Here is a 21,623-nt window from a genome sequence, read left to right as displayed (position 1 = left end):
TTCATTCTCGTTGCAAGCTGAAAGGTACCATCAAAGAATGAAAGAACCAAACATATTTAATTTTTCCCCAAAGGTGAATGAATATGTGGCAATTTCAAAACAGCATCAATTCACTACATAGTAGATCCTCTTTTCAAAATATATGGCAGGTACAAATTCATGGAATCTATCACACCTATTCTTTCACAATGGCATTATTTTAAAGGCATAGAAATGGCATGTCATTTTAATGGCAGTCCACCAGAGGAGTCCCACAAATGAGGTGAGAATTCTGTAAATGATGCCCTGACCACTATTCCTAGAATGCAGCCATCTCATGTCAACAGGAAAGAGGAGAGAACACCCAGCTGTAGTCCACAAGATCAGACAAGTTTTGGCTGAGACCTTCAAGCCTGGCACACTTTTCAGTACTGGATGAGCAATGTGCAGGGGTTCCCAGGTCTTTGTGTGAGACGCCTGGTAAGAGACCACCTCTGGTCATCACCGCTTTATGATTATTTATAGTTTAAGTGGATTATAAATGATGGAGACACAATCATGCCAGGAGTACAGAAAAGCATGACCTGACCTAACATTCACGTTGACCCAATTAATTAACCACACGTCCTGCTTCCCTGGCACAGGGCCAACCAGCCTCCTCTCCAGTGTGTACCTGAAGAGCTGCCAGGATGCAACTCTAAAAATCACACTGCTAATAAGGGTTGAGCATGTCCTGTTCCCCCAACTAATAGGTGAAGAAACAGACCAGGAAGAGGGAAAGGATATGTCTCCTTGCATCACCCTTTATACTATGTTTCAAGTAGCACAATTTTAGCAAGAAGTAAATTAATTGCAAGGCAATAGGATATTTTTCATAATCAAAATGGAACTAGACTAGGACTCAGGAAGAGCAGAAGCCAAAAGAATCCCAGACATGAAAAGCCACAGGAATGAGGGTCCTTTCAGGCTGTGCCAGGATAATGAATCACCTCCCATCCTTTCTTATGATCCCACTCAAACTCCAGGGCCAGAGTCTTCTGTCCTGGGTGTGGCACCCATGAGGCACAATGACAGTTATGGCTTAGTGACCATGAGCACTGGCTCCAGGGATAGCAAGCCCCGGTTTGGGTTTCTGCTCCACCAATCACTACCAGCTGTTTAACTTGAGCAGGTTCTTGACCTCTCCATACCTCTAATCTCTTCACCTCCAAAAATGTAGGTCCAAAAACCATCTCAACTGCCTAGAAAACTAGGAAAGTCCTCAGAGCCAGACCTAGCTCGCCCCAGGTCCCCAGACAGCAAAATGATGAAAACAGCCAGCAGTGAACTGATGGCAGGCCAGCAACAAGGAACCAGTCTTGTCTTGTCCTCTCATTCTGCTACTGCAGTCTGCACCCACCAATACCATCTCAGGGCAGCTACCCAGACTCCCAGTGCCTCCCCAAGCCACAGGGCCCCACGTCACTTCCTCTCTCCCTCTCTCTGTCACATTAGTGTTTCCACCAAATGGAACCACACATTTTCTCTCTTTCTCTGGAGCATAGCTATTGTGTGGTTGGTATCCTGCAGGGCATCTTGATTTAGATTTACTGTCATTATATAAATAATCAGAACATTTTCCCTGAATTCAGAAAGTCATAAGGAGGAGAAGAATGATTTAGAATGATGATATGAAGAAACTAATATATATACACATAATTAAGGGCAACATTTTTCACACTGAAGACAACGCATTGATGAGCAGATAAAGTAACTTCAGTAGAGTTTAATGAACAGATAAAATTGAATAAAGTCAAGTGGAAAAGAAAAAGAAAGTCAAGAATATGAACAAAATTCTTTATATACATTGAACTTCCTCCCCAAAAACACACCAAACTATGAGGGAGGGTGAGGACAGGAAGATGATGGGGGAATAATTAATGTGCATGTACAAATCTGCCAAAATGAAACTCATTAACCTGTGTAACCAATGTGCACTAATAAAAGCTGTAGAGAAAGGTTAAAGTAGAAAACATGAGCACTGTTTCATAACCATATTTGCATGAGATCAGCATGTACACAATCAATATAAAATCCATTTCTGATGTGGATTCAGGTTGTAAGCATGATAAACAGTAGGGCACAACAGCACACATTGAGCCTGACCACTGGGCAACATCATGGATGATGCCCAGGCAATATGAGAGACCAGGAGTAATTCCAGCCTTGCCCAGTATCATGCCCTGCTTTCCTTGCTTCCAACTCAGTGACACAAAGATCCTAGAGTAAGCTACCTTAGACATAACCTTGCAAGTGCCCAGCCTACACCCAACACTAACACAAAGGAGTCCTTGTAACTGTCTTTGTATGGGCAGAATACAGCTTTGAGGAGACCTATAAGGAAAGAGGTGTGAAAGATGTGTGCAAATGGGTTCATCTGGAACACAGCCAGGCCTGAACCTCAGGCTCCTGCCTGCTGCTTGGCTCCTAGATCAGCATTGTCTGGGACGAGGCCTGAGTTAGTGTGGGAGGAGATGATTCCCTTGGGAACTACTGCCAACCAGGAGAAAATTCCCATTTATGCATCACGATGTAGCAAAAGTGCCTATAAAAGAACAGGCTTTGGATCCAGAGCAGTATGAAATCATCTAGCAACATCCCCACTTACCAAGCACCTAATCTCCGATTCTTATTTTTCTTACCTTTAAAATACATATGATACAGGCCTTAGGATAGTTTCAAGAATTAAATGGAGTGACATGTAAAATGTGTGGCACACTCATGGACTTGCTGAACTTGATGCACAGATGATGCTGACCTGGCTCAGTCTCCTCATGAATCTCGCCCCCTCTTGTCTAGGAACAATGGAGCACCAAACTCGCACAGGATGCCACTCCAGTGGCAATTTTCTAGCTCTGCAATTCACAAGCATGGGAGATAGGGGAAAGGCCTCCCTGTGCCTCAAGTTTCCTGATCAATAATGCTGGGATAATACAGACCTCACTGAGCCTGGCCTTGGAAGCAGCAATGCATGCAACATGCTCCAAACAGTGTTGGCTTTATCAAGCAGCCTAAAGATGTGGTGATCAGTTGAGCCCTCCTGTCTATTCTCCTAGGCTCTGTCAGTTATAGCTTCAAATGCACCACGTTGGGGCGGGGAATTTAGCTCAGCGACTCAAGCACTTGCCTAGTAGGCATGATGTCGTGAGTTCACACTTGAATACAAAAAAAAAAAAAAAAAATACCATGTCTAGGATTTGTATTTTTTTTTTTTTTCTGGTACTACTAATAGAATCCAGGGCCTCAGCCCCACTAGATAAGCCCTCTACCACTGAGCCATATCTTCAGCTCCCTCTAGCATTTCTAATTCTTGCATCTTGCTCATTGCCCCAACCTTCTAATATCCAGGTAAGATCCATAGGCCACCGGGGCTAGTATCGCTTAGGAGGCTGTTTAAAAATGAGGATTCTGGGGACTCTGGAGAACATGGCGGACAGACAACAGCAACTACTGAACGCTCTCTAAAGGCTCGGCTCAGAGGCCAGGAATGATGCGGACTAAGGAGATACGAACCAGTAGAGATATGCTCTGCTGACTCAGGAACGAACTGGGCTGAGAGAATCCAACTTGGAATACAGTCCTGGCGCTAAAATAGGAACAGAAAAATCTCCGTGTGGAGGCTCCACTCCGCGCCATTGGAAACCGCGGCTTGGATTTCCCGCCGCGCGGCGGCCGGCTACCTCCACAGCGGCTCAGCAAGGAGAGACGCGACCCCCGAGCTCTGGGAACGGGCGTCTGGGAACGGAGTCCCCACGCCATCGGAAACCGCGGCTTGGATTTCCCGCCGCCCGGCGGCCGGTGCCTCCACAGCGGCTCAGCAAGGAGAGACGCGACCCCCGAGCTCTGGGAACGGGCGTCTGGGAACGGTCTCGGAAACGCGACGGGCAGGAAGGAAGGCTGACTGGTGGCGAGGTGAGCGAGGAACTGACTCCCTACCGCAGTCTGACTCCAGCGGAGGATTTTCTGGGCGCGGGCAGTCCTGTAAGAGCAGGGCGCGGTGGCAACTGCAGCCGCGCATTTCCCTCTCGGACGGGATTGGTGAAAGGTGCCTGGCCGGAGGGACGCTGCTCGCGGACTCCCTAGGCTGGCCTAGCCCAGATCCCAGAGCCTGACGGTGGCCCGGAGGAGCGACCGACTTCCGCGTAGGCTGCCTCCTCCGCAACTCCCTGGGGCGCAGCGGTGAGCTGGAACAATTAGCCAGCGCAATTCGATCAAGCTGTAGCTGACAGGCAGGGAAGCCGGGCCTCCTGTGTAAGATTACATTTTATAAGGAACAGAAAATATGGGGAAGGGAAGCAACAAAAAAGGCTCCTCGACCCCCAATCCTGAGAATCAGGCAATAGTGGACACTGTTACCAATATACATTAAGCGCCATTTAGAGAGCCTCATAGACCAATTCAGGAATGAAGTTATCAATGACCTGAAGCTAGAAGTATGCAGAATAGTTAGAGAAATGCTAAGCACCACCCAGGAAAAAGCAGATGGTGGAGTGGAAGAACAGAAAAAGAGGGGAGAATTGCTTGATGGAGAAAACAGAGAAAGCATTGAGTATGTGAAGCAGGTGCAAAGGGACTATCAAGAAATCAAGAAGTATACCCAAGACTGGCATAACAGCTTGAAAGAAACTAAGGACAGACTATCTGAATTGGAGGGCAGACTTGAAACATGGGAGAATGAAATGAAAAACTTCTTAAAAATAACAAAGAAACACACAGCAATAATACAAAGACAAGAAGATGATAAGAGGAGCCATAACTTAAGGATTAAGAACATAAAAGAAGAAGTAGGGACACAAACAAGTGAACTACAAAAGCTACTCACAGAAATAATCCAGGAGAATTTTCCTAATTTAGCAAAAGGTAAAGATACTCAAATGTATGAGGCATACAGGACCCCAGCTACCTACAACCCTAACAGAGAAACACCCAGGCATATAATAATAAAAATTCCAGAAATTCAATACAAGAACAGAATATTAAAAGCTGTAAGAGACAAGAAACAGATCACTTACAAGGGAAGACCCATCAAAATTACAGCAGATTTCTCTTCACAAACCATCAAATCACGAAGAGCATGGGGAGAAATAATTCAAGCTTTGAAAGCTAATAATCTACAGCCAAGATTGAGATATCCTGCACAACTGTCCCTGGAAATTGATGGAAAAACGAGGTGCTTCCGAGATAAAGAGGAACTGGGGGAATTTGCAACCACCAATCCAACCCTACAGAAAGTATTGCAGGATATTCTAAAAAAAGAAAAATACAAAGAACCCAGAAATAGGGGCGGGGAGGCCACAACGAATAGAGCAGAGACCAAAACGAAGAAGACAAACTGACAGCTACTGACAGAAAAAGAGCTCAACAGAAATGAGACAGAGAAGATTGGATGATAGGAACAGCTTTTTTTTGGAGAAAATGACATCTTAATAGGTAATGCTGATTTAGTACCATCTTGTTTTGAAGTCTCATCTAGCTTTTGTTCTTCTGTCTCCAATGGTCTAAACAGGTTGTATCTTATTGGATTTTACTATGTACGATAGTATAAGAAAAAACCTTTTAAAGACAAGGAGATTATACAGAGACCATTGTTCATTTTCTGTTAGTCGATTCTAAATACTCTATAATGCTGTTATTCTCTTAAATGGATTTACATTGTTTTGATATACTTAATGCTACAGTATATGAAGTTGTACTCAAGGACTTCAGGGAGGGAGTCAATATGGTAACTATTTTTGGGTCAGGATTAGCTGGTGGTGAAACACTATTCTGCTTAAATGGTTATGTTTTGATCTGCCCTGTTTCGCTGTTATGCCCTCTTTTTTTCTCAATCTCCACTCCATTATTTACTTTTTTATTTTTACCCATTTAATTACAGGGAAAAATATAGCAGGATATAATATAGTAACCCACTTTGACTTTCTATTATCTCGATTTGAAGCCCTGTATTACTCTCACCATCTTGCTTTTGACTGAGGTTCCTATATTCTGTTTTGCTGGATAGTATCAGGTTCGAAAGTTTAGGCATCAGCTGAGAAGATAATGAGATTCATTATAACGCCCATTCTCGTTGACTTTTATCTACTTTTGAAGACCTACAATGTCTCCAATGTTTTGGTTTTGTCGGTTTTATTCTTTACGGTTTTGTTCAATTGTATTACAACTAATGATATAGGCAATTCTATTAGAAATAGCGGGAGGCATTAGGGTAACCATTGTTGATCACCTTGTATTATGTTTTTATATTATCTATTATGTCCACCCTTTTGACTTGACCGATTCTGTTCTGTTATGTCACATTTGGTTTTACTCTCTTCCAAAAAAGCAACAAGAACCGTGGGAGCAATGAAACCCAAAATGTGTAATAGTCACTGTACAAAAGAGAGGAAAAGAAAGTGCTCTAAACTATATAACTGCATGTATATTTAAAAGTATAAGATAGAAAATGATATCACAGAGTTTTATTGGATCATTGAACAGAACTGTTTGCAGTATCATTGGTGGAATGTCCACTCTACAAGCTTTAATTTTGTGACTTGAACAATTATTTCTAAGATGGCAATATGTAATCCATTAACTAGTGATTTCCTACTGCGCATTTTTTTATTCTGTAAATCTGTATAACTTGTACCCCTTCACTGTTTTTTTTTTCTTTCTTTTCTTTTCTCCTTAAATAAAAATTAAAAAAAAAAAAAATGAGGATTCTGAGGCCACACCCCAGACCAGCTGTAGAATCTCAGTGCAGGTCCATGGTGTGTGGTGGTTAAGTGCTTCTCTAACAAGCAAGCACTTGTCACTTGCACAACACTGCAGGGCCTCCTCCCTCTGCCCTGGCCTACCCTCATCCCACTGACACAGGCCTGAAAGCCTGCATGCCCCTAATCCTCTCACTATAACCACGAAGAGCAAGCTCAGCCCTGGGTGAAGCCCCTCGCTGCCCAATGCATGCTGGTGGCAATGGCTGCCACGAGCCACCAAAGAAGCCAGCTAGCCCAGCAGGTGATTCTGGTCCTTCTCATCTACTTTGCTCCTTCTTCAGACTCTGCCTCCCACCAATCATTGTCATTGTCATTATCATCCTCCTCCTCTTCCTCCTCTTCTCCCTCTTTCTACTCCTCTCTCATTCTGTCCAAACTATACCACCAGGTCTCCTGGAAACACACTTTCCAAGTCTTGCACATTTCCTTACAAATTCCTATCACAACTGTAATTACTTATGGAGTTGTATATTTAATATGTCTAGCAGGGATAGGGACCACCTCTGTCCTTTTCAAAGCTCTATTTCTCACTGCTCAATGCACTGCCAGGCACAAACAAGGTGCTCAAGTGTCCATGGAACAAGTGGATGAATAAATACATAAATGAACAAACACAAAATGTTTTACAGCCCTTCCTCATTCCTTTTCCAATTGTGAAAATTCAAGACTTTAGAAGGCAAAGGTCATTAACTTTGGTCAATCTTATAAATGCTGGGTTTGCATTTCCCTGCCACCTACCACAGCACTGACACATCCTTCCAACTTAATCGTCACAACTTACAAGGAAAGTACTTAAAAATCTGCTTTTTGCAGCTTTCCTAGATGCACTCCAAACAGATCTGTAGCTAATTCCCAACTTATCTGCCAAAACCAAGCAAATCAGGATAAGAAAAGGCTAAACTAGTAGAGGAAAAGTGAACTATCAGGTACTGACTGGCCTTTTTGCCTGATGCACTCATAGAAAGATAGGCCCCAGCTTTGTCTTCTACAGCTCCCAGGAGCTGGGCCTGTCATTTCCAGCAGTGGACACAGGTAAGCAAAATCTGCTGTAATAAAAGGTTTCAAATACCTGGTGGCTTGCTATATCTTGATCTTTGCCCTCGACTATGCCAACAGGACAACAGAGTTAAATTGAGAGAAGTAAACAATTTATAAAGGGTAGATTCACAGTGCTGGGGAGGCGAACTCTATACAAAACACAGAAATAATTACATATTATTTTTATGACAGTAAATGATTCAAACCTAAAGCAACCTACGGTTTAAAGTAGGGTCATGGAAATTTACAAGAGCCACATCTTACCCAAAGTTTCAAGTGAATGCGATCTGCTACACGGGAAAATATCTTGCTCAGGAAATACTGAGCCATCATTCGTCTGTTAAAGGAACTAAAAAGTCACATCACATGGCTGAAAGTTTCTAGATACAATGGGCACACAGGCAGAGCTTTTTAAACCAAACTAGATTTGCACACAAAAGGAGGAAGTGAAGAGGTGAAGGGCTAGGCCACACTCCCCAATGTTCTCCAGCAGCAGCGCACGGCATCTACCCAGGCTCCACAGAGCAGCAAACAGTAAGTGACTCCCCAGCCTTTAATGCTCAGAACCCCTCCCAAGCTTTCTTCTCTGGCTTAGAAACAGGGTGGCATCCCTGTCTGGCATCAACCTAGCATGGGGCAGGGGACACTCTGACTCTCCATTTCCAAGACTTAATACTTCTCCAGAGGCCTTCATTCCGGCTCCTACTCCCTCAGACAAACAAGTTCTCACCCAAAACTGGGAGGATCCCTTCCTCTGCTTCTTCCAAGGGAGGCCAGCAAGGGGACAGGCAGGTCTGGAAGTCTTAAATCCTGGACTCACTCTCTCTGCCTCTCTGTGCTTTTCACTTCTGTGGTAATAGTTATTACAACTATCATTAAATACTTGAGCTATTATTTCATTTATTCAACAAATAATTACTAAAGATTTCATTGGTACTAGACACTAAGGATAAAAAAGACCCAAAGCCCTCCTTTTAAGCGGTTTGTGTTCTATTGGGAAGACAAAACTACACACAAACAAACAAGGTGTTTGGGCACCTATAGTGAAAATGTTGTGGAGAAAATACAGCCTGAGAAGGAAATGGGGTGGCCTGGGGGAGGGGCCGGGGATGCCTGCTGCTGAGGTGCTGGTGGAGAGGGTGGCATCCTTAGTCCAGTGAGACCTCTCACACAGACCTGTCAGACAACGTGGCCCAGGAAGAAACAGCAGAAGCAAAGTCCCACAATGGTCTGAAGAGAGGCATGTGACAGGTGGGCTAGAGGGACCCATGCAGCTGGTGAGGTCTCCCACTGATCCACACTGCTCTGGCTAGGAACGGTAACCCACTGTTGGGTTGAGAGTTGGCTAAAAGATGCATAAAATGAGCTCAAGGGCAGGAAGATGGGGCCTGCCAAGAAGCAGCTGTGGAAACCTTCCAGGGTAAAGGAAGGTGGGTATGGGGCAGAAGGGCCAGACTCCGGAGGTGCCTCAGAGATGGAGCCCAACTGGGTCTTTATGGAATAAACTTAGGATATCGTACATGTGAGGGTATTTGGCTACAGGAAAAAGTTTGGTTTCTATGTATGAAGATATAGTGATTCAAGGTGGCACATGATTATGACTCCTAGACTGGGACAGGTAACACATTACTAGATAACTCAGGAAGTTTTTATGAGAAAAGTGCATCTTGAAAGCAAAGAATCGGTTCCAGGACCGTATTTTCCACATGCAGTCTGAAAGATGATCAAATTAAGAGTGTAGAATACTTTCCTGCCCAACCACCCTCCTGTGTGTTTCAATCATTATAAAAACTATAATGAAATGTGATGATATAAAATCAGAGATTCTATTTAAATTCTAAAGAGCAACTCTGAGAGAGTGAAGCACTGGGATAGTCCTGCGCCTTTCCTCGGCTTCTCTGGAACAGTGCCCTTTCACAGAACGTCCAGGATGTTCTGTGTATCTCATATTCTGATACTGAAGCCACAGGTCACATCTGGCTACTAACAGGCACTTGAAATGTGAGTAGCATGACTGAGAAACTGAACTTTTAATTTACTTTCATTTAAATTAATGTAGCTTTTACAGCTAGTGACAATTACATTGGACTACACAGATCTGAAAGAAATAAAAAATTACCATGCAGCAAAACAGTCATGAAGTACACACCAATTTCTCTTGAAACTGAAGTATACAACAAGGCCGAGTACAAAATAGATTCATAAAATCCAAAAGAGTATGTTCTTACTTTTATTATGCCCTAGACTTACCATCAAACTTTTTCATTTCTCATTATAGTCTTTGGAAAGAAACAGGAACTGACTTAACAGTTTTTGGTCTTAAAAGTTTTTAAGCACATTTTCTTAGTTTTTATATACAACAGTAATATTTTATAGGCCATCCATCATTCTAGCGGTGTCATTCAGAATGAGATTTCCTTCCCTGATGCGTATTCAATGTTAACATTTTAAATGTCACATAAAAGTGAAGCAAGACAGAGAAATCCCATAACTGGACTACCTTCTTGTTGTAAGTTCAAAAGGACTTTATGGCATTGGTTATCTCCTCGTTCTTCCCAAGATCACAGTGAATAAGAACGATATTAACTGTCTCCACTTTTTAGTTGAAAGAAAAAAATCAAGGTAGAGAAAGACTAATGACAGTTCATTTCACAGCATAAGTCTCTAGCTCAATCGAAGAGAAATTTATGAAAATATGAAGAAGAAAATGACTTAAAAATGCAAAATGAGAAAACCATATGCAAATTCTTAGTTGCCCATTTAACTTTAACCAGAGTCCCCAAAGGTAATCAAGATGAAGAGCACAGAGCAACAAGAAAAGGAAGATAACTGAGGTGAGGCTGCTCCCTTAGTGAGATGGCTGTGGATAAAATACGTTTCGTGTATTCACCAGCAAATCCCACTGGATTCCAATGACAGGGCACATTCTCCAATAATCTCCTAGCCAGGCAGCTGGAAAATGAGCTCTTGTTAATCTTGCCTTTAAAACAGTCTGGCTAACCCCAGTTATGTCACTGAATTGCATGACCCAAGAGATTAGCAGGGCAATTCGGTGACTCAAAAGCTGATGTTTAACGTCACAAGTCAATTCCTCTTTATCTCAAGGAGAAGGAAACTGAGTTTGAGAAATGGATACTTTCAAAAGAACACAATTTTATGCATTCTATATGCAAAGCTGAGTTTCTATGTAACCTATCACTGGCACACAGTCATCTGTCTTGGATAAGCAGTTAACAGAAACTGACTATCCTAATTTTTATTCCCATGTATTGCTAGAAGCTATACAATTAGAAAATCATCAATGGCATGTATTTGTGTATATGTGCATGTATATAATAACCCTTAAAATCAGGAACTGTAACCCTAAACATAAAACAGAGCTGAGATACAGTGTCATAAAAGCCAGAATAAGAAAGTTAGACCCTGCATAAATAAATAAATACATAAATTTTAAAAGGCTTAGGTGCAAAGAGAAAACAAACACAAGCCATTAAAATAATTTAAAATATTTCGACTATCATTTACTCTAAAATAACCAGAAGTACACTAAATATACTGTACATATATGCTAATAGATGTTATCATATAAAATGTAGGAAAAGCATAAAACTAAAACTATATTGTAAGTCTAAACCACTATGAATATATTAGAGTAGCTGTTCAATAATACTTTCTTTGCTTCCTGAAATTGAGAAAGGGTTCTTAGGGATGACTGGCTTAGCTTGGTTTTAAATGTGTCTGGACAGGTCTAGTAATAGAGGTATTCAAACTCCTCACCTCCTTAGTGACAATTCAGACTGCTAGGTAAAGGCATAAAGGACTTCATACTTGTCTCAAGATCACAGTGAAAATGCTAAAGTGCAGCACGGTGGACCATACTCTGCTCCCAGTTACCTGCCCCAGAAGAATAGCGCCTGCATTAGTCACTTGGCTGATGATTTTGCCAGCTATTATTAGAGAAATTCACGTTCTGTCATAAGTCACTTATTAAAAATCCTCCAACTCATTCATTTCAAGATATGAATCCAAATTCCAAAGCTTAATCTTGAACCCTATTTGGCCCTCACCAGTAAGCACAGCCTGGTGGAGAAGGAGCTTTCTAACCCATGTAAGACGCTTTAGATTAAACAGATGACTCCAAATCTCAGTGTTTTACTAAAAATATCTTTCTCATTCTTATTTCCTGGGAAAACTTCATAATGGGAAAACTGCTTTTAATTCCTGAAAGACATGCAGAAAAGCAAAGCAGGGAGATGTGTGTTGGTCCAAAGCAGGGAACACAGAAAGCCATCAAGAAGGATGGAAGGACATTCACCCTTCCCTCAGGGACCTCCCGTGAGCTGTGCTGTAGAGGCCAGGTGATCACACCACAGGCTGTGCTGAATTTGCCTGACTTACAATGAACACAGAGAAACAGACACTATGACGCAAAGGGAGGCTGTCTAGATGGACCACGTGAATTGTGCAAGTCAGACAAATCCTGCAGACATGACTGAGAGCGCGTGGTGCAGAGCTCTCAATGTTGACAGGCCTGGGCCAGCCCCACTGCTTACCTAAAGCTGCAAGATGCGACTAAATAATCTGAACTCCCTGAGCCTCACACCACAGCTGTAAACACACACAACAGCCTCTACCTCACACGAGAGTTCTGAAGACCAAGTGAGGGTAGATGGAAAAGCAGAGCAGAATCATCAATAATGACTCCATAATTGTCAGCTATCTAATGATGATTACAATAGTCAAGCAGTAATAACATTTTTCTGAAAGGCTGAGCTGAATATTTTTTAATCCCCTAACATACCTATTAGTCACCTTAAGTTTAGAAGTAAAATTTCCTCCAGGTGTAATCTGGTTTACTAGTTCCCTAAGGATCACATGACAAACCCACAGAACAGGTTCCAGCCAAACCACCTCATCACAGTCATTAGTAGGACCTTCAAAATTAATCAGCCAAAGAGAACTTTCATTTTCCAATGATTAACACATCAGTATGCTATACTTTCCAAGTGAGCAGGGGCTAGTCCGATAAGTAGTTTTAATGAAACCTGCCAATTTATAATCATTGTCAAAAGCAAGGTCACACATGGTGACAGACAGACAGCATGGACAGCAGAAGCTGACCTTTGGTCTCCTGTCACTCCACTGTTCAAGGGTGAGGAAGCCGAAGTCCCCAGTTACTGACATACTTGCAGTAAGTTTAACAGTAGCTATGTAGCCCCTGCCATCCACATTACACAGAAGAACCAAGCATTTGGGGCTTCCTCTAGTTGTGCACACTGGCCCTGCATTGAAGATGCTCATAAACCTCAAAAGGCACTTTCAGGACACCTCCTCTTTACCCTCCATCTCATTCTCAACTGCCCATAGACAAGAGGATAGGAGGAGGACAAAAGAAGGATGCGTTTAAAATCAGCTCCATGTCAGGAATGGCAAGGCACTGCCTTAACCATCAAGTCCCATAAGGAAGAAACCATGGCCCCATGTTAAAAGACAAAACTGAGACTAAAAGACCTTTAACTCAACTTGGCCTGGTAACTCAGATAGTTAGAATCGGAACCGTCAGCTGTCCCTTTTTAGCCTTGTACCCCTTACACCTCAAGAGAAGAGACTTTTTGCTTCGCTGCTCTGCCTTCCATCTCTACCCTGAACCAGCTATGGGCACTGTGTCTCTCATTGTCCATTTACTCATAAACTCCCTCTTGCCCTCAGCAATGAGTTACACGTGCAGTGATGGGTTTGCCCTTGACACGTGTCATCCAACTCAGTGCTGGCAGAAAGTGAGCAACCACCTGGTCTCCAGCATCTCTGTGGTCCCCTAGACACAGCCCATCAGTGTCCTCTGCACACAACTTTTCACCTACTCACTTCGAGCTCCTGGCCATTCACTCTCCTCCAGCTTTCAAAAACCAACTTCTTCTCACTCACTCGCAGGCTGCTTGGTAATGAAAACCTGCACAGGTTGACCACGACAAGGATTAACCTGAATCAACAACTTCCTGGCCCTTCTATGTGGGGAGGAGAGGAATACGCTTTATTTGGCTGGCTGACTTCTTGTTCAAGTTCCCCTGAGGGAAGGTGTTCCCTTTGCCAGAAAGGCATAGTGTGAATACTGTGAATTCCAAACACAAGTCAGCTGTCCCCAAGAGCTCTCAGAGAAAGAAGTGCCAGTCCCAAGTATCACTGGGTCTTGCCACAGAGAGCACAAAGTTCCAGTCACGCCCAAAAAATGTAATTTCTTTGTTCATTAATATTAACCCTAGTTCTTTAACCCAGGTTTTGCTCTCTTGCAATAACCCAATATTCAGATACATAGCCTCTTTACTGATTCCTTAGAATATACAGTAATCTGTTTCCACCTCTAACACTATTAACTCATACAAATTTGCACTAAATGACAGAATCAAAGTTAAATAATAATTCAAGGAAAGCTGTAAGCATCACCACCCACTTTAAACACCACACACACACACGGCTATTTAAATAAAATGAGATAAACTTACATATATTTCAGAGTTACAAATGTAATACAAACAAGTTTATTGGTCTAATTTTAAGTGCCTGTGGTTAAGACTGCACATTTTATGGATGTTCCAAGAATAATAAGCTGAGTGAGGGACTACAGTGATAGTGAACCTTTTAGAGCTCCAAAGCTAAGAAACAGCCTGCTGCAGCATGCATGCCATAGACTCACCACCCCTGGTAGGCGCATCCTGGTAGAAAAAGAGGCACCACTCAGGAAAGAAACTCCCCTGGAGCCAGTCTGATCGGTGCTATCCTTCATCCACATAAGCTGCACTTTCCTAAGCAGCCCAGCTGTTTGTGTGAGCAAAGACCCCTGCTTGTAAATAACCACCTCTCCACACTGCATGGGGTGACAGCTGTCTTCAGGCACAGGTGCACTTAAAACCAGGTGTAGATGGAACTTTCATCATTCACCCAATGCTTACATAGGCTCATCTCCGCCCTGACCCATGTCCCAGATGCCTCATGTATGTTGGCTACCTGTGCCCCATGGTCCACTTGCTGCTGTTGACCAAAACCATCAAGGTTTTTAATCAGGCCACCTGCTTAAGGATGTCCTCTTGAGTCAGGACTTGAACTATGGCCATCCAGGGACATCATACATCGGCAGTTCTCTTCCATTCCTATCCTTTTCATTTTTATTTTTATTTTTGGTACCAGGAATTGAACTCATGACCTTGTACTTGCCAGACAGGCACTGTATCACTGGTTCTGGCCCCGTGTGTGTGTGTGTGTGTGTGTGTGTGTGTGTGTGTGTGTATGTGAAAGTTTGAATCACTGAGTTGGAACTTGGAGAGCGCACCCTGCTCCATAATGCTTGCCAAGCACATTTTGCCTCGCACATTCTCAAAAGCCTTTGCTGCACATTTGACTCCCCGAGGGCAAGAGTGTCTTACTCACCTTCACCCCACCACCCAGCCCCCCAGTGTGTTTCCTGACAGCCTCCCAGTGAGGCCTTTCTGCAGCCTCTCTCCTCAGCCAGGTAGCACAAAAACACTGTTAATCAGCTGGGGACAAGATGGCGTAAACTACATGGCTCCAGAGGTTGAGAAGACCCCAGACTGGCAATCAGAAGGGGTCAGTTCTCGCCTCAACTCTGTCATTATCTAGCCAGGCCGTATCAGGAAGGCCACCTGTCCTCGTCAAGTGCACTTCCTCATCTCTGCACACAGTGAACAAGATGTGCTACATGGATCCCCGTGCTGAGGCATCCCACACTTTTAAGGATAAAGAAGGATGTCCAGATGGGAAGACTGTTCAGACAAAGCCAGGTGTAATATATACACACCTGCAGTTCCAGCATTCTGCGAGGCTGAGGCAGGAGAATTGAGTTTAAGCCTAGTCTGGACAACTAAACAAGACCCTTCTAAGTAAGACTTCAAAATAAGAAGCTTAAATTAAAAAAATAAATAAAATAAAATTTTAAAAACTCAAACTACCTTGAATTAGGGAAACCAGCTTAAGACTAAAATACCATATTGACTTATTTTCTCAAAATGTGTTTTCACCTCTGATAAGGACCTCTTTCATCTCCATAATTCTCTGATTTAGTAAAGGCTTTTACAGTGTTATAATTCCTTTTACAGTGTTATAATTAAATTTAGGTGTGTTGTTTATAACATTGTGGTTTATAAAGTTATTGACAGCCTAAAAGTATTTTAAATTTTCTTGCAAAGAGTGGACAAGCCCTCCAGGCAGTGCTGTCAAAATAAATCTGCTCAGTTTCTTTACAAGGAGTTCAGCACCCTGAAGGTAAAAATGTAAAACAAGGAAAGGCGAGGTTACCCCTTAGTCAAGAAATAACCAGGCGCAGGGAAGGCTGGGAGGGGGCTCGCAAGTCTTATGTAAAAATATGTGACATATGGAGTCGCAAGCATCCCTCAGTCACAGTGGCTACTCGGGGGCACGTCTGCCCACCAACAAGGGACACAGATCCCACCACTCCGCTGCAAAGCCCCTTCCTTCTTGCTCAGGTCCAGCCTCAATGGGCAGTCAAAGATGACTTTCCTGTTTCCTCTACTGGCTCTGCACCGTTGACATCTATAAGAGCAACTTTACAACAATGCTAAGGAGGGTGACCTATAATGCTTAGGCACATTGTCGATTTAAGAAATAAATAGTGATATATAAATGATCATTAGAGGAAGATACAAAATTAATTGCTCCTATGTATAAACAGACATTAAAGTAATTTTAAATTTCATAACAGGAAAAATAAACAAAACTGCCAATTCCCTGGTATGCTCCTTTGCTATCAGAAGATACATTCTTCAGATAATCATATATAAATGGGTATTCATCAAGAAAAAGCCACAGTGAGGGTCAGCTAAAGAGTTCCTTGTTTCTTTTTTCTAATTAAATTTTAAAAGGCCTTATACAGCCAAAAGAAACTGATGACATGGCTTTAGGAGTAAGTAGTTACTCATTTTCAATGGCTCCAATCATTCATTAGGATCTTTGTCTTATGGAAAGGGTTCTATATAGAAACACTTTACTCTGTCATTCAGCCAATCTGTCTAATGATATCACACGGCTGTTTCTGCACCCTGAAATCCTCTGGCGAGTTCTTCATTCGCCACCCCATTCCTAGCACTGCATCCTCTTAGGGCAGGGGGCCACCGGGCTAGGTGTGCCCAGAGCCTCACACACACTTGCACTGTGTGAGCACCCTGCGCAAGCTCCTAGTCCCTGGTGAGGTGGTAATTTTCATTTTTTTTTGTGATGTGCTGGTAAATTTAGACAAAATAAGTAAAAGAGCTGCTAAGGATGGAAAAGTATCAAAGGGACAATATTTTTAAAGTGGTAAGATGTCCTGTGAAATGGAAGTAGATACCTGTTATCATAAATAATTTAAAAGCTATTAGAATATATTTTATGGTAAAAGTAAGCATTTCTGGGTTCATGTCCTCAAAAATTATTTCCCTCTTCGAAGGCAAAAGAAAATAAATCAGTAAGTAGTAAGACACTTCCCCAACAGGTAGCATTCATTTGGGGAAATGCTTAGGAAAAATACACACTCGTACATGCACACACACACAACTGCTCACAAGTAAAGTGTCTTTTAGGTAAAATTAGATACATAACTCTCCTTTCCTGGAAACTTTTATTTCTAATTATTCCAATAAAGTTATTTATATTAAACCATTAATCCCTTCAAAGCTCCTGAACTAGCTTGAGAGGGGACCATGGCTCAGTCACACATATGAACCCACCATTGGTCCTAACTAATGGTGCCACGGAACAGCCATTCGTGGTGCCACCGTCACCATGTGGAGCCATAACTGCAGAGATTACACTTCATCTTCCTAAATGGTGTCTCACTCCTTTTTTTCACTAATTCTACAGATTAAAATAAAAGAAAAAATAGGCTGGCCCCAATGACTACCTGATTTCTGATTCTGCCCCCCACTAATTGTATGATATTGGCTGGATCATATTAACTTCCTTGTGCCTCAGTTTCCCCTTTTATAAAACATATTAATTACAGCACTTGCCCTCTAGTGTTGCTGTGAAGGTTTAAAAATGAGTTAACAGTACAGAACTGGGTGCTGGTTTCTATGTCATCATCATACCCATCATTATCACTGCTGGAAAGATGAACAAAACCAGCAGGAAGGAAAGAAGGGAAGGGAAGGATTCCATTTCCCAGGGAAAATGAGTACTGAGCAACTTTCCCTGTAAACACAAGTTTGTAAACACTGGATAATGACAGACAGACAAGAAGATGTGTGATAAAGCAAGCAAAATGTAAGTAATACAAACTAGGTAATAGTATGGGGGTGCTCACTGTAACATTCTTTCAACTTCTCTGTATGTTTTTTAAAATGCGTAATAAAATGGCAGAAGACTGAAAATAGTAGAGAAATGAAAAAGAAAGGGAAATTAGCAACGGAAGATCAGCCACGTTGTTTCCTCAAAAAAAAAAAAAAAAAGTTAATCATCAATTACAAGGGCATTAACAGTGACCTAATAGAAACTTCACCAACTATGGGCTTAAGTCTTAAAATCTTCCTTTCAGGAAGCTACTGCAAGCATCATTTTCATTTTAAAAATGCAAAAGCAAAAAAAAAAAAAAAAAAAAAAAAAAAAAAAAAAAAAAAAAAAAAAGAAATGCAAAAGCAGGAACAGAATGAAAAACAAGCCAAAAATCCTACAAATGACAAGATATAAGAAACTGAACTGATTTCTCCCAAATCCTTGCTTCACAATCATTAAATCATTTGTTTAGAGCCTTTCTCCACATAAACAGCCAACTCTCTTGTCCATCATGGTGTCCTCAATGACACAGTTATGACACATGCCAGGCACACAGGAATTGCTAGGTGGATGGATGATAGAAGAGAGAAAGGGGAGATGAGAATTACTATTTATTTCCCATTCACTGGATCCAAAGTCTATCCAAGACAGTAATTGTGAAAAGCATTATTTACTTTTATTCAAATTGGATAATATTTTTGGATTATAACAGTAACATACTATTACAGACAACTATATTACTTTCAACCAATGGAAATTAAATTAATGTATTTTCCACATACGAGTAGCTACTTTATTCGTGCATGGAAGACTGAGATTTTCCAGCTGTTTCTGGCCCCATTTGGATGCAAGGTGCATGTTTCAGTTCCACCAATCCAGGTCACCCATGGTGTCACACCAGGCATAGGTGAGCAGGGTGGTGAACAGTTTGCAAAAACATGTCACATAAAGGCTCAAGGACAGAACTACATCTGCTTACCATACAGGAGAAAAGGCACACAAAGGGCAGGAAAATAGTATTCAAATATCAGCAGGACTGTCTGGGTCCAAGGAAGTAAAAGTTTCCTGACAGTCAAGTGGGACCAATGTGTAAAGTTATAGGAAGGAATATATTAGCTTGATAGACAGAAAACTCTAGGATCACTAGAAGCCATGGAACAAGGGGAATTCTATACTCTCTCCAACAGGAATATGACTATGGATACAAGGTGAAGCTCAATACCTTCAAACTTCCCATCTAGCCTCAATAACCTGTAATTCTAGATCCCAGGCATGCTACATGCCAAGCATCAGCCAGGCAAGGGTTAGTCGTCTATGGCATCTGTGGCAAATGGTCACCTTATCACCTGATGCTGCACAAGTGCTTAAGATGAACCACAAACATTTGTAAAACCAAAAATAAGTAAGAACTAATTTCTATTATTGAGTCCCTTATAGGTTAGAAGAAAGATATAGATATTCCAATTCAAAATTGAAAAACTGCCTGGTTGAAAAGAAAATTTGCTAAATTCATCGAACTCCTGATTCCCCACTGACTAGCTATATAACCTAGGCCACCTGGTCAATTTCTGTATGCCATAGAACTCACATTGCTATTCAGCATGGTGTCATCAGCTCCAGACATGGCTTTACCCAGACCTGGCTATGAGACTAGTGCAATTGAGGAGCTTAACAACAATGTTAATCCAATATCACTGTAATTACAGTTAGCCGTGGTCTCTGTACTGTACAGTCAAGATCTACTAATTTTCCACAAGACTGTTGAAGGAAGAGTCCAATTCCAGCCCAACCTCAGTCCATCATCATCAGTAAAATCTCAATACCCTACAGCAGAAGGTTCCCCAGGCTCCAGTCTGCTGTTGTGTGTGTAATTCACCTCTCCTCTTTACCCAGGAGAGACAGGGTAGCAGCCCTTTATCATTGGAAGGTCCAAAGATGGGTCCCAGACTCAAGTATGGCATATAATAACAAATGTTACCCATGAATAGCCAGGTACAACAGAGTACCACTGCGCATTACCTTGAACATAAAGACATTAGTGAATTATTACTGAAATATTTCTGAAAAACATTGATTAGTTAATGTTATGGTTTGTGTCTCCCTATCCCTGCAAAGCCTTATGCAGTCATAGAATGTGTTTCATTTTGTTTTATTTTGCTTTAGAGGTGGCTGAATATACAGTGTGTAATGCTGGGAGTAGCCATACTGGTATTAAAGATGGGTGATTGCTGTATCAGTCCACTAATTGGATTGGCACCACCCTAATCCCAGCAGTCCAGATAAGATAAAGGTTTGGGGCAGACAGAGGTTTGTCTCCCCCATTGTCACTTTGTTACTTTCTGCCCACCACATCTGTTCTCTGCCAAGTTACCTTACCACGGAGCCAATCTATAGGAACCAAAAACTTCTACAAACTGTGAGCTAAATAAACCTTTCTCCTCTTAACTTTAGGCATTGGGTATTCTGTCTCAGCAACAAGAAAAGTGACTTAGTTAATATTAAAAGAATGCTTCTTGCACAGTACAAACTGCTCTCTCTACTTAAGTGCATAATTGGATTTATTTTGTTTGCAAATCAAATTATACAACCACCCCTAAAATCTAGGGCTGGAGGTGTTACTCAGTGATACAGCACTTGCCTAGCAAGTACCAAGCCCTGGGTTCAATCCCCAGCGCTACAAAAGAAATACTAAAAACTTCGTATATAAAAAGTGCCAGATAATGTCAATAATAAACACATGACAGAAGTTCAACAAGCAAAACTTGGTGACATCTACTAACATGTATTAGCAATATTGGGAACTCAAAATAATGAAAGGCAATGAACTGCTTAGTCATAATGGCTCATTCTATCCAAAAGTTCACAATATATCTAGGAAATTATTTTTGTACCACTGTATTTTTGCAACACTTTATAGTTGCTGTTTAAAGTAGGCATTTGCCACCTGGAAACTCTTACATATTAGGAGCAGTCATCTGTTTAACACAGAGGGAAATGTTTTTGGCACTGAAACCAACACCACTGGCTAAAGCCACTCTAGAAATTTCTCTTTGTAGAGGTTTAGCATCTGCTCACTGATTTTTTTTTAGAATAAGAAATAAATATTGGTTTATTATTTTTTAATGTACTTACTGCAGCCTACTGATGATATTGCACACCTGTTGTAATTATCCCCAAGTCCCACAGGTTTCGATCAAGGCCCTGGTGCTCCTTCCCTCCCCACCTCAGCTGGCCTGGCCTGAAACAGCTCTAGTCACCAGACAGACACTGAACTCGCTGCCTGTTCTGTGCTCACATGCTGACTCAACTAGTAGCGACACCATTTCTCATGCTTCACAGCATCTAGAATAAAAAACACTGGTTCTCAACTCCAGCAGCCTTCCAGTTTAGACTTTGGAGAAAAGAAATGGTCCATAATTTCTAATTTGACTAAAATCATAAGCAGCTAACACTTACAAAGAAATGCCGTCTTAGCGTTTAAACTTACGAGACACATAATGGTCCATTCTACAACTGTTAAACATTCAGTGGAAA

At 41.8% G+C, this 21,623-nt stretch overlaps 2 protein-coding genes across 9 annotated transcripts in view; one reads left to right on the top strand and one right to left on the bottom strand.

Moving 5' to 3' along the window:
* Nucleotides 1-21,623, top strand: part of LOC100712642 (cytidine monophosphate-N-acetylneuraminic acid hydroxylase) — a 378,296-nt gene that overhangs the window by 26,314 nt on the left and 330,359 nt on the right. The window contains exon 1 of one of the 2 annotated variants that reach the window (XM_063259972.1): nucleotides 8,329-8,345. The exons of the other annotated variant lie outside the window; for it this stretch is intronic. The gene's annotated coding sequence lies outside the window, so the exon portion shown is untranslated. Of the gene's footprint in view, nucleotides 1-8,328; nucleotides 8,346-21,623 lie in introns of those variants that run through there. 2 annotated transcript variants of the gene reach the window in all.
* Nucleotides 1-21,623, bottom strand: part of Carmil1 (capping protein regulator and myosin 1 linker 1) — a 300,958-nt gene that overhangs the window by 181,404 nt on the left and 97,931 nt on the right. The gene's annotated exons all lie outside the window — the stretch shown is intronic.

The sequence above is a fragment of the Cavia porcellus genome, unplaced genomic scaffold, assembly GCF_034190915.1.
Source record: "Cavia porcellus strain 051 isolate PalLab524CR breed Dunkin Hartley unplaced genomic scaffold, mCavPor4.1 scaffold_13, whole genome shotgun sequence".
Taxonomy (NCBI): Eukaryota; Metazoa; Chordata; class Mammalia; order Rodentia; family Caviidae; genus Cavia; species Cavia porcellus.
The sequence above is the reverse complement of the archived record's forward strand: the minus strand, read 5'-3'. Positions and strand labels throughout refer to the sequence as shown.